Raw genomic sequence first — 18600 nt, 5'->3', positions numbered from 1 at the left:
ATATATATATATATATATATATATACATTAATCAATTGAACTCCAACAAAGTCTTATTTTCCGTTTTCTTATTTGCCTTACGCAGGCATCAGGTTTATGTAGTGACAGTTGTGTTCCACAATGGACAACTGCGTATATACATACATACATACATACATACATACATACATACATACATACATACATACATACATACATACATACATATATTTGTGTGTGTACGTGTTGTATAAAAAATGATAAAGGCGGCTAGACGGAATATAAAACCAAAAAGGAAGATTTCAGTTTTCACTAATAGTGACTGAGAGAGCATTGTAGCACCTATATTGTTAGAAATAAAAGTCAAGTTGAGAGCATGGAGTACATAAAAGACAGACTACGTATGTTTCTTAGCTAGCATAGCTTCCAATGTAATAATTGCTCAACAGAGGTGCTCCTCCCTGGGATACCTTCATTATGCGAAGGTTACATTGTCGTTAGGAAATCCCAAATTAACTCACCGAATTCAAATTATATCTCTGGCGAGTTAATTTCGAATTCCTTAACGACAATGTAAACTTGATACAATTAAAGGTATCTTCGGCCTGATGAGTAGATAACTGGGTACCCGTCGTTGAGTAATTATTACATCAGATTATCTGCTAGCTAGAAAACATATGTAGCCTAGTTTTTTACCTGCCACTCCCTCAATTTGGATTTTTATTTGCATTCATAGCAACTGAAATTGCTAACCGTGAGCTATAAAATGTTTTTCTCAACTTATTGAACTTCGATGTGAGAAAATGCATAAAACTTTCAATGCCAATAAATTAGAATTGTTATAAGGCATCAGAAACGTTAGCACGCCGGGGGAAGTGCTTAGCGGCATTTTGTCTCTCTTACGTTCTGAGTTCAAATTCCGCCGAGGTCGACTTTGCGCTTTATCCCTTCGAGGGTCGATCAATTAAGTACCAGTTGCGTACTGGGGTCGATCTAATCGACTGGCCCCCTCCCCCAAAATTTCGGGCTTTGTGCCTAGAGTAGAAAAGAATAAATTAGTATTATTCCTGAACGCTGATTTTTTTCAATACCTACCATGAACTGTTCGAATCTTACAATCCGTCGATCTTATAATAACACCCACACACACGCACACACACGCACACACGCACACACGCACCCTCTCAATTGAGAATATACACGGTACATTGTAAACATAAAATCTCAACTAGCAGTCATTCATATTGACCTCAGTTTATATTTCCGGTGAAGCATATAGTCTCTCAAAAATAATCCGACGGACAATCTTTCACCTAAAAACACATTATATATCCTTTGCTTCACCGTCAGATGTGACAGCAGTACTAACTCCTTTCCTACTTTCACAGTCTTTGTGCGTGTGAATTTAAACCCAGTTATTACATTTGTCTACTCTCCCTCCTATATGTATCACTCCAGTATTTCCTTCCTAGATCTTGTATACTAAACCAAATATCCAGCTCAGTTTAATATCACTACCTGTTGCTCAAGTATCTTTGGCAGAGTCCACTTTTTCTTAAGTATTCCATCTAATATCTCGGAACCTTTCGTTCTCTCACTTTACGCGTTTTTCCTGCAGCGATTCATCTACCGATTTTCAACCCAAGCATCAGTCAATTTTTTTAGCATTTTCAGCGTGTATGTGCAGCCCCACCTCTCTCTCGTTTCACAACATAATCCTATTAAGAATAATTTATGTGTATGTGTGTGTGAGTGAGTGTGTGAGAGTTACCGTGTGAGCGTGTGTGAGTTGCTGTGTGTGTGTGTGTGTGTGTGTGTGTGTGTGTGTGTGTGTGTGTGTGTGTGTGTGTGTGTGTGTGTGTGTGTGTGTGTGTGTGTGTGTGTGTGTGTGTGTGTATGTGTGATTGTGTATGCATATGCTTCATGATTCCGTTTACAACAGCGGTTCCACCAATCAGTTGTTAGAATTCAATATACTTATACATGACAGTATTATTAAGGTTCGGTAGTAAGGAAGTCCGGAGAAATATGTATTAGCAGGTCAGTACAGAGCGTAATATCAATTAATAAATGAATTGTATTTGTGTAATCACTTTCATTAGCTTACAGTAGTTCCTTCTATAAAGAATTGTGTACCCACAGAGAAGTGCTGGTGCGACATCTTATAGCTTCATCAGAGCCATGTGAATGAAATATATATATATATATATATATATATATATACATATATATATTTGTGCGAGCGTATCTGTGTGTATGTTTGTGCATACACATGCATGTATGCATACATACATACATACATACATACATACATACATACATACATACATACATATGCATGTGTCAATAAACTTTCAAGAAATGTTACCTATGTTTCCTTTCAACTGAGCCAATCACGCGATTCACGTTTTCTATTTCTCTTTATTTACCACTCTAGGTTGAATATAAATGTGTCTGAATTATGAGACCTCTCTTTAGATTATATTCTTAAATAATAGTCCTAGTCATTCCAAAATTATAACTTTACAGAGTATATTGAATTTAAACGATGTTATTCAGAGATTTACACTTGTCGGTGAATAATTGCTTTGTTATTAACTCATACGCGAATTTCAGCAGCCACGAATACGTTAACAATCTTAAAGTGATTTTTCCATTTACCAATAGTATTAAATTAGGATTATAATCAAAACGCTTAATGTGAATCGATTTAATAAGACCTGAACCTGAATTTGAGAAAATGTAATTAATTTTTCAGAGTTAGTTCTGATAAGTTACACTGGCTAATAATTTCCAAGCATACAAAATTGTCTTCTTTTGAAATTTACATATTACTTCTCAATACATACTAATGCATCGCATTTTAGAATGATCGGATCTGACATACTGTATCGAATCTCCAGCTGGGAATTTTCTGCCTGTACAAATAATTCTTTTGCACACCGAACTACGGACAGTTATCTCAAATTCTCTATTTATTAGAGTGACAGTGAAAAGATTTGAGAGAGAAAGGAAAACTGCAGGGTAAGATAGATAGTAAAGATGAAAGGGAAGAAGTGAGAATGGAAGAAATGAATAGCCAGGTATACAGACGCATAGAAATGCAGAAACTGGTCGATATCAAAGACAGATAACTGAAGCAAATCCCAATTTATTCTAATCAACATTTCGAATATAGGACTCGCAGTGATTATTAATTATTAAGAAATCATCGTCATCATCGTCATCAATATCATCATCATCATCATCATCCCCATCATCATCATCATCATCATCATCATCAGTATCGTCATCCGCAGCAGCAGCAGCATAAACAGTAGCATCAGTAGAAAGATGAAAATCTTAAATAAACAAATATTAATAGCATTAATCAATTCGCAACATTGATCATGGCTGTGCTACAAGCAGGAGGGTAATAAAAAGAGCCTAAAACATGGAGATGAAAAATGATATATCAATTGTAGACTAAAAAGATTCTATACAACGTTAGAAATAAATTAGACCTCTCGGCCATCTTGAAAGTTCCTGACAGCCACATCTCAAAAGTTCTTCCCCCGCATCCAATGTTAATATCTATCTATAAAGGTGAACAATCACGTTCACCTTCAATATGTCTTTGATAATTTGTGGTAAAAGGTAATTCTCTTTCAAGCTTTACATTTTACTTGACATGGAGGCAGTTTTCGCTGTATTGATCAGTACTTTGCATTACAACCAAATATTTCCGTGTTCTATCCCCACCCAAGTTACATTGTGGAGGAAATATCTCCTGCCACAGTGCAGGGTTGAACCAACATTTTCAGAATAAGAATTCGTCGAAGAAAAAATGTTTGCAGAAGCTCGTACTGTACACAAACACACACACACACACACAGACACACATATGTATACAGGAAACAACTCATGGAATGTTTCGCTCTTACTATAACCTCATTAATGACTCGTATATTACATTGGATCTCCAGAATAGTGATATTCAAATTCATTCTACAAATGTACAAGATTTCACTTTAGTTATCACATATTAACTCACATAAACAGAATTATTTCCAATGAAAGTAATTGAAACACAATCCGCACGAAAAATAATAATTAAGTTTGCCTTGATCTATCGGGTAAGTATTTCTACTTATCTTCGTGCATTAAATATGTTAACACATTAAATATGTTAACAACTCAGTAATTGTTCTGTTCTGGGTTTTTTTGGGGGTTTTTTTTTACTTGTTGCTGGGTCTATAAATTAATATTCATATTCCAACACGTGTTTGATGTCTGATTCGCTTAGTATAGAGAATGAGAACGCAAAATATTTCTATTATAGATTTATCTCCTCCCAGAACTGCAAACTAATTTGTGGCTTCATAAGAATAACTGATCTGCTTTCTAAAAGCACAGAATACAAATCAAGAATAGAAATTATAATGCAAATTTCTCCACTTGACATAAAAACATACAGCTCGGATGTTCTTGAAGTGAATAAATAGAAATGAGTTCTTGCCAGTTCGCCTCTAGCTTAAATATATATACGTTAGCAATTAAAAAAACATTTCTCGTGATTTCAAGTTAAAAATGAACGTTAATTGTTCTCATTAATTTTGTTTGCTGTGGCACTTGATTTATTCTTTATACATTTTAATTTATTTTAGTTTTCTTCCTGAGTTTTACTTGATGATATTTGGGTTATTTTTCTATCTGAAGATACTTAATAAATCTTTATTTTTTTTCCCTCGTAATAATCATCGCTTTTCAGACTTAGAAGATTTTAAAATGCCTTGCCACCACCTGGGAAGATGTTCATAATGTTAGCATATAATTGAATTCCGTATCTCTTGCTTTAAGTGTTTTGCACGGTTCAATTATATATATATAAATTGTACCTTTAGTATTTAGTTGTTAAATACGATATCTTCACACATATATCACGAACTGTTGCTTCGGGAACGGAAAGATTTACTTCAGACTTTTAAAAAGATATACAATTATACAAGTTTTCACACGAAAAGGCAAAACATTCTTTACTTGAAGTAAACTTTAAGGACAATATTTATCAATAAAACGTTGCATGTATTTTATCTAATGTTAATTACTATCAAAATCATTTCGCTTCGTGATAATCCGTTTTGCTTTACTGGTTTGTGGAACGAGATAAAACAATGTGTCAGTGTAGATTTAAGACAGTGAATTACCGTTTGAAGGAGGTTTAGCTGCTATTTTCAGCAACTTGAACGATTAGATAGAAGCAGCCTTGATGGATTGAGGAACATAAACAGGCTGAACGAAATTAATTGGGAAACGAAACAGATATTCCCCTAAGAGAATGAGGCCCTCTGGACAGTTGAGATTGGAAATCGAGAAGTTATTGAACGGATGCACATTAGTATTGTCGTCCAAATTAATTAACAGTCTTTTTATCTTTCCAGGCAATTGTATGCCATGATCGGATGCATCTGGGACCCAATATTTCATAAGTTAAAGTGCTTTGTATATACGATCAACGTAACCCAAGCATAATCTGGGTGACTCGGCTGCACTGATATTATTTATCTCCATTAAATGCACTTCACAACTACTCCCAATCGTCTTTGTAACTTGTCAGTACAAAACAAAACTTATTGCGATAGGGAGAAGTGTTTAGCTAATATTATTGCTCTTAGATATGTTTTTCTCTTAGATATATTTATGCTCTTAGATATGTTTTTCTCACTACTATAAGTATTTTGCATTTCTTACAGTCGTAATCGACCCCTAATATTTACATATATAAAATATGTGTTACATTCCAGGTTTTATATAGCAGCTCTTTCTTTTGTAATATTCTTGCCTTAATGAAGGCGGCGAGCTGGCAGAAACGTTAGCACGCGGGGTGAAATGCTTAGCGGTACTTCGTCTGCCGTTACGTTCTGAGTTCAAATTCCGCCGAGATCGACTTTGCCTTTCATCCTTTTGGCGTTGATAAATTGAGTACGAGTTATGCACTGGGGTCGATGTAATCGACTTAATCCCTTTGTCTGTCCTTGTTTGTCCCCTCTATGTTTAGCCCCTTGTGGGCAATAAAGAAATAAGAAACGTTAGCACGCCGGGCGAATTGCTTAGCGGTATTTCGTCTGTCTTTATGTTCTGAGTTCAAATTCCGCCGAGATCAACTTTGCCTTTAATACTTCGAGATCGATAAATTAAGTACCAGTTGCGTACTGGGGTTGATCTAATCGACTAGCCCCCTCCCCCAAAGTTTCAGACCTTGTGCCTGGAGCAGAAAAGAATATTCTTCTGTTGATGTAGATGTCTGTTTTGTACAGACAACTGCTATCCTATCTTCAGAACCACACTGTTAACAGTGTTGTTGATACACTTGTGATTTTTCCTTTATTGAATTTTGCTTTTGTTGCTTCACAAATTGACAGTATCATAACTTAATACTGGGATCATGCTGCGTGTGTCTGTCTTCCTTTCATATAGGTCTATTAGTATCTATTAATCAGACACATTTTTGTTTTTGGTGCTCTTCAAAGAGTTTGATTATTTATACGTCTTTCTCTTTTGATTCGGACATTTTTTACACGACCTCGTGAAAATTCACCTCCTAATCAATGAATCTCTCACAAACCTTACAGTATTTCAATTTACCCATGTATGCAGATAGTTACAATATATTTCTGAGGAAGTGGGCTCAGTCTGTTGTCTTCTCAGTTTTAGCCTTGGTACAAATAGATTCCTTTATAATATTGTTTATCTATTAAGAACATCGATTACATTTTTTCCGTGATTATATTTTTAATTTTGTGGGAGGGGTTAGTCGATTAATTCGGCGCCATTGTTCAATTGGTACTTATTAGACATTCATTCGGTGTCTATACTTATATATAACTGAAATTTTGCTTATAAATATTGAAACCTAATTAAATTAACCCTAGATTATGTTAGTGTTTACTTTTTTTTTTCTTCGTAATAATCATTGCTTTTCAGACTTAGAATATTTATACTGCCTTGCTACCACCTGGGAAAATGTTCATAGTGTTAGAATATAATTGAATTCCGTATCTCTTGCTTTAAGAGTTTCACTCCACTTTACAGTCACAAATACGAGTCGGTAGGAATAACGTGTAGTTTTGCTACATGTAAAGAAAATTTAGAAATGAAGGTAATGACTATATACAAATACGTCCTTAAATGCTCACATATATCTGTAAAGAAACACACAGAGTAATTTCTTCCTATTTCTAATTTGATTCGGTTTTATTTTTACATGAAATTTAATTCTATTCTATTTTAATGCTTCTATCATACCTGCGCTTTACACGATAAACATTTGTCACAAACACGCACGTACTTATTTTCTCTTGTTCAATAAACCAAAAGACTCCTACCTGCTTGTCATTCGATTTATTTTTATTCTTTTTCTTATAAATGTGTTACTATTCTTGTATTGAAATGTCTATTGTTTAGGGGTAATTTCTCTGAAGGTTATTCAAAATTATCTGTTGAACTATTTTAAGACTGATCCTACACAGTTAAAAATATCAATTGACAGTCAGTTAATTATTACTGTTGTGTACCAAATAAGTATTGGAATACCTCTCTCTCTCTCTCTCTCTCTCTCTGGGACACACGCATAATTTGCAGCTATATATTTTACCGCTGCAGGTGTACTTATAATTAAAATTAAATTCTATTGAATGAAATGGAAAAAAAAAAAATAAATAAAACTTCACTAGAGGAGCAAGGTTCGCTTACTCTTTAGGCGTGACATGTTGAGGAAAGATATAACGATAAGAATTTGATAAGAGGCCTTTTTCAAAACAATTCCTCCATCTGAGTGGGAAAGATACAGGGAAGCATAAACATTATTATTTGTCATTTAGACTTGGACACGTGCTGATATTCATAGCTTTGTGCACCACGTCAGGCTATATGCACTATTCCACAACACTTCACCTGCATCTAATGAAGGGGAGTGTTTCACCGCCCTGGGCCGTCGACCATCCCACTGCACACCAGCTCCTGGCCAGTTATAAGCAGTCGATCATATTGCAAGCATCTGCCAACGTGTTATGGACCGGTTTAACTTTTGCAGGCGTCCCCGACATTTTAACATCTCCCCGGCCGAACTCTAGACCCTTCGATATTTCCGACCCCGCAAAGATATTATCATGAAAGCGGCTAACAAGGGTGGAGACGTGTTGCTGTGGCGCGCAGACCTCTGCAACGCTGAAGCACTCCGTCAACTTCATTATTTTCTTCTTATCTGATAACTACGATCTTTGTGAACAGTTAAAGCATGTCGTTGAAGAAAATCTAATATCAACGTTATAATCTTTACAGTTTATCCCTAATTTTATGTCCATGACTAATTGTTTTCATGTCGATACAATGTTGCCTCTAAAACTCTATAGATTTATTCTACAATAGATAATAAAATCATAATAAATCAATTTTAGTGCAAACGTTTGTATATAAACGGCGGTGCGTCAGCATGGCCGCATCTCTCAGCTGAAGCTATAAAATATATATACATACCTGAAAGTGAAATCATATTTGAAACACCAACAAGAATAGGTGCAAGCGCTAATATTTATAAAACATGTGACATATTAATAAAAATCTGTAAATGTACAAACATCCAGATATCTGGGTGCCTTATTATTTTTTCTAATATATATATACCTATATACATAAAACAAAGATAGATGTGTATGTGTGTAGTACGTATGCATTTCTACAGTTTTATACCGGTTTTCCCCAAACTGTAAACGCACATTACTTAAGTGCCGAGGATGGTCATGCGCAATAACATTTTACCCAGAGCTCCCGCGTAAAGCGAGAAACCGGGAAAAACGGTGTTTTACAGGGCGTTTTCTCTAAAAACTTTTGCAGTTTTCAACCGATTCTCTCCCTTTTCCTCTCTGCTTGTTCTCTCTCTTCTCTCTCTTTTTTTCATTCTCTGTTTCTCTTGCTCACCCTGTGTAATAGGTCCTCTCTTTTAGTCTATGTCTGTTTCTTTCTCCCTCTCTCTCTCTCTCTCTCTCTCTCTCTTTAAATCACTCACACACTAACTTCTGTCTACAAATTTGTTCGTGTATTTCAATTAGTTGTGCTTAAAAATCTCTGTTGTTACAGGTTTTGTACGTTCACCTTGAAAAATAATTTAGTTGTTCTTAATTTTTGTTCACCATGTGTGTTTAAATTCAGTTTTCTCCCTCAGTTAATTCATCTAAAGATTAACTAGTTATTTAACGAGGCTGATAGTTGTGGCTCCAAAGTTGGAGATAATATTCATCGTATTTTCGATAAATAGACTCCCACGCCAAATACGTGACTTGTCGCTTCGATGTATGTATGTATGTATACGTGTATGTATGTATACGTGTATGTATGTATACGTGTATGTATGTATGTACGTCTAGTTGTGTGCCAGGCTGTATGAAAATCGTTAAAGCAATTTGTACTTTTATCACTCAATGTACTGTTCGCTAAATTGAAATAACGAAACCACCTATCTGGTTCTTCAACCCAAGATCCATAATATAAACACCAATTATCAACTGAGGAAATATTACATAGTAGATTACCTAGCTAGAAATCTTATGAATACTTAGCGGTTCGGTCTAAGTGACTGATAGAAGTACCAGGTTTTAAAAGAAAAAAGTCGACTCATTCTACAAAAATTTCTTCAGGGCGCTTCCCCCAGCATGGCTGCAGTCGAATGACTGAAACAAGTAAAAGATAAAAGATAAAGATAGTATTTTAGACAGAAATGCATATTCATATGCACCTGAGTTCTTAGATATCGACGTAGTATTTTACATAGAAATATATATTGAAACTAACCTAATATTTTAGACAGAAGTACATAATGATACCTATCGAAAACGTTACACACAAATACATATTAATACCAACCTAATATTTTAGATACAAAAGCATACTGGTAGCGATCTAGAATTCTTGATAGAAATACATATTGATATATACCTAGTATTTTATATAGAAATACCTACTGATATCGACCGAGCATTTTTACATAGGAATACATATTCATACGACCTAGTATTTTTTATGACAGTGCTGATTGAAACTTTTTGTCGGCTAGTGGAATCTTGTATAGTTATTAACCTGTTAAGTGATATCATGCTGATATGAAAGTTCGAGAAAGGACGTGTTATTCATTATTCGTGTTAATAATTATTCATTATTCCTTTTCTAATCGAAAGTTCATAAATTCCGCAGATGTATTATAGCGCTGTTTCAAGCACACTAAAGAGATGAACCGTAATTTTCGAAGGTGTTCCAATTAGTGAATGCTTAGAGTTTGCTGAATCTTAATGACCACTTCTAGCAATGTATGTAGTTAATAAGGCCTGAACAGTTATGGGACCATAATTGTGAGCATTAGAGACGCCTACAGAAATCAAGAACTTCTGTGTATGTGCATGTATACGTATACATAATAAGTGTGTGCGTATGTATATTTGCGTGCATGCGTGTGTGCGTGTGTACGTCTGTGTGTGGGAGGTGCGTTTGAGTGTATGTGTGTGCGTTTGAGTGTACGTGTTAGCGTTTGAGTGTGTGCATGCGCGCAATTTAATTTCCGTTTCCCGCTCACGTTTCGCAAATTCATCCCAAACATCTGCAATTGTCTCTCTCTCGCTCCCTCGCTCTCCATACACACACACACACACACACACACACGCACACACATACCCACACACACACACACAAACACACACACATATATATACATATAAAGCTTTGAATATGTTTTATGCTTATTTCTTATTTCTTTATAGATGAGTGCGCATGTCTATGTGTATATGTGAGTGCGCATGTCTATGTGTATATATGAGTGCGCTCGCACGCATGTTGTTTGTGTATGTGTGCGTGTGTGCGCGCGCGTTAGGTAAAGTTCAATTCGCAACCACGTGGATTTTGGTTCAGTCCGACTGTGCAGAACCTTGGACACGTGGCTTCTACCATTCACATAAGCTAACCAGTACATCATGAGGGGAATTTGTATGGATACCTGTCGTATATGTATACATACACAAACACTACACATACATACACACATACACTGACACACACATATATAAAATTATCTATATATATATAATTATACATATATTACGTTTATATATTAGTTTTGCAAGATTCTTGATGTGAATTCGTGTGTTGAAACAGACATTGTTGTATTTGAGGATGGTCATGTTGCCAGTTTAGCCAATATCATTATACATAAATATATATAATATACATATATTTATAAGTATATGTGTGTGTGTGCGTTTGTGTGTGTGTGCGTTTGTGTGTGTATGTATGTGTGTGTTTGAGTGTGTATACACACACGACGAGTATGTATACAAATTCCCCTCGTGATGTACTGGTTAGCCTGAGAAATTTGATACAAAACAATGGAATGAACTGGCTTTATTCCAAGAATGAACTGGCATTATTCAATATCAGCTGGCAATTGCTGCATATTACACATACTATACACATTATAACATTAATACGATCCGACAATAGCTGTATACTTGCACGTCTTCGGGTGAGTAGGATCGATAGCACTGCTGGATAATCTTTCGTTTCCTTTTGTTTTATACCGTTATGTAATATTTAGCATTCCATTGGTGAAGAGCAAACGAAAACACAGAGGCATAATAAAATTACTACGAACAAATTAATAGCAATAAAAATAATAAAAACTATCAAACAAACGCCTTATTCATTGTATTTCTAAGCACAGACATGTCTCAACTCTTATGAAGTTAGATGAACACCATATCATAATGTCGTAAATATACAGTACTCATCTCTTATACCTATTAGCGTTCTAAAGCATATTCATTCCATCTTCCTGTATTAAAATTCTTCGTATAAATCTTGCGGATAATAACAAGATTTCCATAGGTGTATCGAGTAATAGAAGTCCTGTATGATAACATATGCTACCTGATAGCCGTAGAGGAGCTTCTTGTTCAGCACAATGTAATGTTTATAACCCAGATGATGATGATGATTATGTGGTTGTGTGTGTATGTATGTGTGAGAGAGAGAGTATGCGTGGCTTAGTGGATAGTGACATTGAACTCATGATCGCAAGACTGTGGTCTCGATTGGTGGACCGGGCAGTGCCTTGTCTTCTTGAGCAAAATACTTCATTTTATGTTGCTTCAGTCCACTCTTCCAGGGAAAATGAGCAATCCTGCAACGGATCGGCGTGTCGTTAGGGGGAAATATATGCGCTACGGAAACCAGCCCTATGAGTTTATATGACTCTAGAATGATCTTTATTCTATCATATATACGCGCACGCGTGTGTGAGCGCGCACGCGTGTGTGAGCGCGCACGCGTGTGTATGCGCGCGCTCGTGTATGTGTATGTGTGTGTTTACTTGTGTAAAGAATATGAACGTGCGTCGAAGATATGCTATGCATAGGAATCAATTTCATTTTTTTAAATCAAACCATAGTGTCTTATGTAAGTGAAGAAGATATTATATAAAAACATTCTGACAGTCATGGCTTAAACATGATCGTATGTTAGATCGATCAGAATGGATCTGACATAAGCAACAACAAAATTAAAGAACAATAACAGCTTATACAAAGCTTCATGCATATGTTCGTGTATTCTTTTAATATTTTATAGCAATTTGTTAGACAGACAGACAGACAGGCAGGAGATTGATATAAAGAAAGAAAATAGATAGCTAGCTAGGTAGCTAGATAGATAGATAGATAGATAGATAGATAGATAGATAGATAGAGAGATAGAGAGATAGATAGATATGATACTTAGAGCGCTAAGTATGTATATATATATATATATATATATATATATATATATATATATATATATATATATATATATATATATATATATATATATACATATATACATACATACATACATACATACATACATACATACCTTATATATATTCATACATACCTAGTTGATCTTATGACTGTGACATTTGAAATTTCACACTTATATTGTAACAAGATGCACTTATCTAATATAAAAAGCTGATTTTAAAATACCATGACACATTGATTATATTTTATATGTTCCCGTTTTAGCTTCATTTCGCAAAGGAAATCCGTTCACTTTATTTGAATTGATTGACTTTGATCGACATTCTAGTCTTCTATAATGACTATCATCGATCACGAAGAAAATATAATTTTTTTTTTTTATCGTGTTCTGTATAACAATGAATCATGGTCGTTTGTAGTATGAGTAACTGAATGATGAGCGGGGAAATGATTGAGAAAGTCAGTGAGAAATAAGACCGCGTTGACTGGAGCGAGAATGATGAGGAAATGATCGGTTAGGTGAAAAGCAATTGTTTGGAGGAGAGGTGAGTGAATGATTGCATAATTCACTGAACAAGTCGGGGAAAAAAGAGATGAAAAGACAGAGATGTCTTCAAGATAGCCAGGAAGAATGAAAGAAAAAATCAAAATGAAATAGAAAATAGTAGAATGTATAGCTAAAGAGAAAGCTAGACAGAAGAACAGGACATAACATTAGTATTGATATCATGGTAAAAGAAATGCTGGACATATACATGAAGATGTTGTCACGGAAAATCACGGAATGTTATAAAGGTGTGGTTAAAATTAGGAAGATTGTAAACGACATTTCCAACTCCATTTATTAAAATTACTTTCCTTAAGAAAATAATAATGAGGAATGTTTGAAAGGATACGATCTAATTTAGAACAGTAAGGAAACAGGGTGTCTACTCCGATGAGATATGGGCCAGTGTATGATATCAGATGATTGCGTTCAATTTTAGCTATTTCTATTGATTTCTTGGCGAGACACCGTAAATTGCGTTTAAAAGAAAACGGGAAACGTGTGTGTGCGACAGTTGTAGTTTCCTAAAGGGCATTAGAGACTTCAATAAAGTGAAATAACATCAACTGGAATTGACATGGTTGCACACTCGAGTCAACAAAGGTTTAACTCGACGATAATTCATTTTAATTAACTACAGTCATCTCGTAAAATATAGAAAATGAAAAGAAATATAACCCACTGAGAGGTTTATAGTATTCGAATTTAATTAGTGATATTTATTTTTCAGCCAAGTATCCTATAAATTATGAGACAGAATATTGGATTTTTAGCGAGCATGCCTCATGTATGGCCCAATGTAGATGGCACATATAAAGTAAATTTTATTCAACTTATAATAGATGGTGTTGTGGAGCCTACCTGAAGTCTTTGCTTCAGGTAGGCAACACTGAAACTCTAATTAGGAGGAAGCCTCTATAAGGTCAGTCAACTTGCTAGAAAAAGCACCCAAATCTCACTCAACCTGTATTTTGTTGTCTTCAAAATGCAATTGGCAGGGCTCATTGAATAATGTACTTCAAAATCAAAGGTGGAATGGGAAAAAGCATCTGCCCAATTAATGCTGACCAGTAGATAGATTCTTGGGCCTTTATGTATTATAGTGTATTATATTAGCACATTCTTCGACCTCTATATATTATAGTGTATTATGTTAGCATATATATTTGACTGCTATATCTTTTATAAATCCCAGAGGAATGAAATAGAAAGTTAATGTCAGCCATGAACTCAAAACGTAAAAGGAACCCATGTACAGGCAACAAACTATTTTAGTCTCCTCTGCTCGGTCACTAAACTTCGAAGAGGTGGAGGTGGTGGTGGTGGTTAGACCCAGTTCAGCGTGGAGCAGACTTGGACAATAATCAAGAAGAATTATTTCTAACATAGATACGATGCCATCGATCCCAGTACTTAACTGGGGTAAAGGCAACGTTGATTTTTGCTACAATTAGAAGTCAGAACTTGAAGTGACTTGAGTAGATAGCGCAAAGCATTTCTCTTCCTCTATTCTTGTGATTCTACCTACTACTAATATATATCATTTTAAGATGGCTACCGTAATGGGCGGTAAGAACGCTTTGCAATACTTAGTTATATGCCATTAGGTTCTACGTTCGAATCTAACCAAATGATTGCTCAGGCTTTCGTCATTCCACGGTCACTAACACCAGTACTATATGTATTGCAACCATCTTCGAAAACCTGAGTTCTTCGTATTCCTTATGTGCTTATCAATAAGACGATTAATTCCCCACCAGTAAAAGTTAAAATTTATAAGAATGCAGCAGTTTAAAAATAAATAAATACTAAAAGAGTTTGAAACTACTTAAAGGATACTCAGCATTGGAGAATTTATTGAGATAACAGGAAGAATTGACTAACAGACTTCAGCGATTAGCAAGAGATCTGGATATCTTTGAAATATAATTTAGAAGAAATCGAGCAAAAGAAATTGAGCTGAAGAAATGCGAACGGATTCTGGATGCTTTCTTAGAAGAAAATATAATCATGAAAGGAAGGCTTTTCAGAGAAAATACTTTACATATTTATATTTTTTATTGAGAGAAACTGAATGATGTTTGAGAAAGAAAGAAAGTGGGGGAGGGATTGTAGAAATGAATTTTAAAAGATTTCAAAACAATTTTTCAAACATCTAACTGGAGATTCGAGTATAATTTAACATATAATTCAATACGTAAGAAGCGATAAGACGACAATTTGATATAAACTTGTCGAAGCAGATCATCTACACTCTAAATGATTTGCACTTTTATATTCGAGTTTTAGTTTGCTTTCATTTATTAATTTTAGTAATTTATTTTTATTATTTGTTATACTTTTCAAATCAAAATAATTATACCTACTTTTGCTAGTACTACTTTTAGACTGTTATTACTACTATCTTTATTATTACTACTACTACTATTACTACCACCATCACCACCACCACCACCACCACCACCACTATTAATACTACTACCACTACTACTACTACTACTAATAATAATAATAATAATAATAATAATAATAATGTCAAATGAGTAAACAATGAGAGCGGTCGAGAAAGGAGAGTGGTATAAGTAAGTATTTGGGAATACTGGAAGCAGACAAGATAAGAAAATGAAGAAATGAAACAAATTACCAATAGAGAGTACAGAAGGAGAGTAAGAAAATTATTGCAGTCAAAGCTAAATTCCAAAAGTCTTATTGAAGTAATAAATTCAAGAGCAGTACCTTTAATTAGATATGGAATTGGAATTATATATAGACTGCACAAAAAACAATATAAAGTAACTCGACAGAAAAACTAGGAAGTTGTTGGCGATGCATGGAGCCCACCATCCAAAAGCTGATATCAACTGGCTGTACATGAGGAGAGACCAGTGTAGTAGAGGCTTAATAGCAGTAGAAGAATGTGTACAGAAGAAAAGAAAAGGTTTAGTAGAGTATTTACAGAGCAGCACAGAAAAACTAGTTAAGATAGTTAATAAAACAGGTGATGAAGCGCGTAATAGGAGAAATGGACAAGAATGCAATACAAAGTCAGCACGTCAGACACATCGAAAGAAAGCTGAAGTATGTGCGACAAAATCCTGGGCCTGTTTAAAAAACGGCAATTTAAAAAAACAGAGATCAACTCCTAATAGACAAAACTGTACTTAGAGACTGCAAGAAGAGGAAAAGTAACTGAACCATGTCATGGATGGACTATCGTAAGGCGTACGATATGATCCCACACTCTTGGATAATGGAATGTATGAACCTATTTGGTATTGCATCGAATTTTGAGCGATTGCTTGAAAAAAGTATGGCGAATTGGAGGACTGACCTGACAACATATGGAAGAAGTCTAGGGATAGTAGAAATCAGGAGGAGCATCTTCCAAGGGGACTGCCTGTCTCCACTGATCTTTGTACTGTGCTTGATACCACTAACACTAATTCTGAGGAAAGTAAAAGCTGGGTATGTATTTAAAAGCCGCCAAGAAAAAGTCAGCCATTTGTTATTCATGGATGATCTCAAATTGTACGTTGAAGATAAAGCCCAAGTCAGTTCCCTCGTTAATAGAGTGTATACTTTCATTGCTGATATCAGAATGGAGTTTGGAGTGTGGAAGTGTGGAGTGTTAGTCTTGAAGAGAGGCAAAATCAAATGAATGGACGGGCTGTCGATATCGTCGTGGGAGGTTATGAAGCAGATAGAAGAGACGGGCTATAAGTACTTGGGGATTTTGGAAATGGACGAATTGATGAAGAAAGAAATGAGAGAAAAATTTAAGGTGGAGTACTTGCGCAGACTGAGACTGATCCTTAAGTCGAAATTAAACGGACGGAATAAGATCGAAGCTATCAACACCTGGGCGGTTTCACTCCTTAGATATGGAGTAGGGATAATTGCATGGACAGTAGACGAACTAAACAGCTTGGACAGAAAGACAATGAAGTTGCTAACTAGATATGGGAGACTCCACCCAAAAAGCGACGCAGATAGACTATATAAGCTGGTTCAATCTACACATGACAGGTGACTACTACTGGTTCCTACACCGGGAGACCAACGGGATGCATAAGCGCAAGAGCAAGAGTCTCAGACATTTCTGAGCTGAGCATATCAAAAATAAAGTGAGTATTGTCTTAACATAAATATACTATGCACCATTATATTGTAATACTAATTGTCTTGAACATAAATTTACTATATATGTACTAATATATTATTATAATAATTATTTACCTTGAACTTAACTATCCCTGATACTAATGTAGTATTAATATATAATTATGTGCATAACTTAAAATCCTGACGTACTACAGCAATTCCGAGTCCAGATTCGGAATCAGCGTACTCGATTTAGTTTAATACAACACCATTTGTCTGGGTAGTAGATAATGAATCTTTTTTTGTAGCCCAGTGTTAATAGAGAAGAAAAAAGTTGCTTAGTAATTGATCCATCATATCTGTTTGATTCCAGATTGTAAAGAAAGAGAATGACATATTTTAAAAATACAATTCATTAAAATTGGAAGGCTGTGCCTGTAGTAATTGGTATATTGGGAATTAGAAGCAAAGATGTAGACAATTCGTTGAAAGAAATTAGAATAGAATCTCCGGAAAGTTTGCTTCTTAAGGACAGCAAAGATTATCAAGAACGTTTTCAGAAAACAGGTTATAGATAGATAGATAGATAGATAGATAGATAGATATTTACGAGTAATATTTTCATTTTGAGATACTTTCTCACATTCTTCGTTTTGTTCTTAATACCTTTGGCCTACTTTTTATGAAATTGATTTCGCAACTCCACCTACATTCAGAAACTATTTAATCATATATATCCAAAAAGTATTTCAACAGAATTTCAAAGAAATGCTTATGGGGTACGTTGGCACTAGGTAAATAGCAGATCAATCTCTCACTCGTACCAACTTATTGTTTAAAACAAAATGGGCCAGTATATACTGTATAATGTAGGCCAAATTTCACGATTAGATTGTACATGGAAAAAACAGAAAATTCTATAATCACCACCACAACCCCTTTAAACAAATCTATAAGCAAGGACCACAACGATTACTACTACTACTACTACTACTACTACTACTACTACTACTGCTACTACTACTACTACTACTACTACTACTACAAAATTACGGCGTTTTTCTTTTGTTTTTTGTTTTTTGTTTTTTGTCGTTGATGTCATTGAAGGCTGCAGCTACAGCAGGCATAAGGATTTTGAATATCTTCAAAAATAATTAA

Source organism: Octopus bimaculoides, chromosome 2 (assembly GCF_001194135.2).
Source record: "Octopus bimaculoides isolate UCB-OBI-ISO-001 chromosome 2, ASM119413v2, whole genome shotgun sequence".
Lineage (NCBI taxonomy): Eukaryota > Metazoa > Mollusca > Cephalopoda > Octopoda > Octopodidae > Octopus > Octopus bimaculoides.
The sequence above is the reverse complement of the archived record's forward strand: the minus strand, read 5'-3'. Positions refer to the sequence as shown.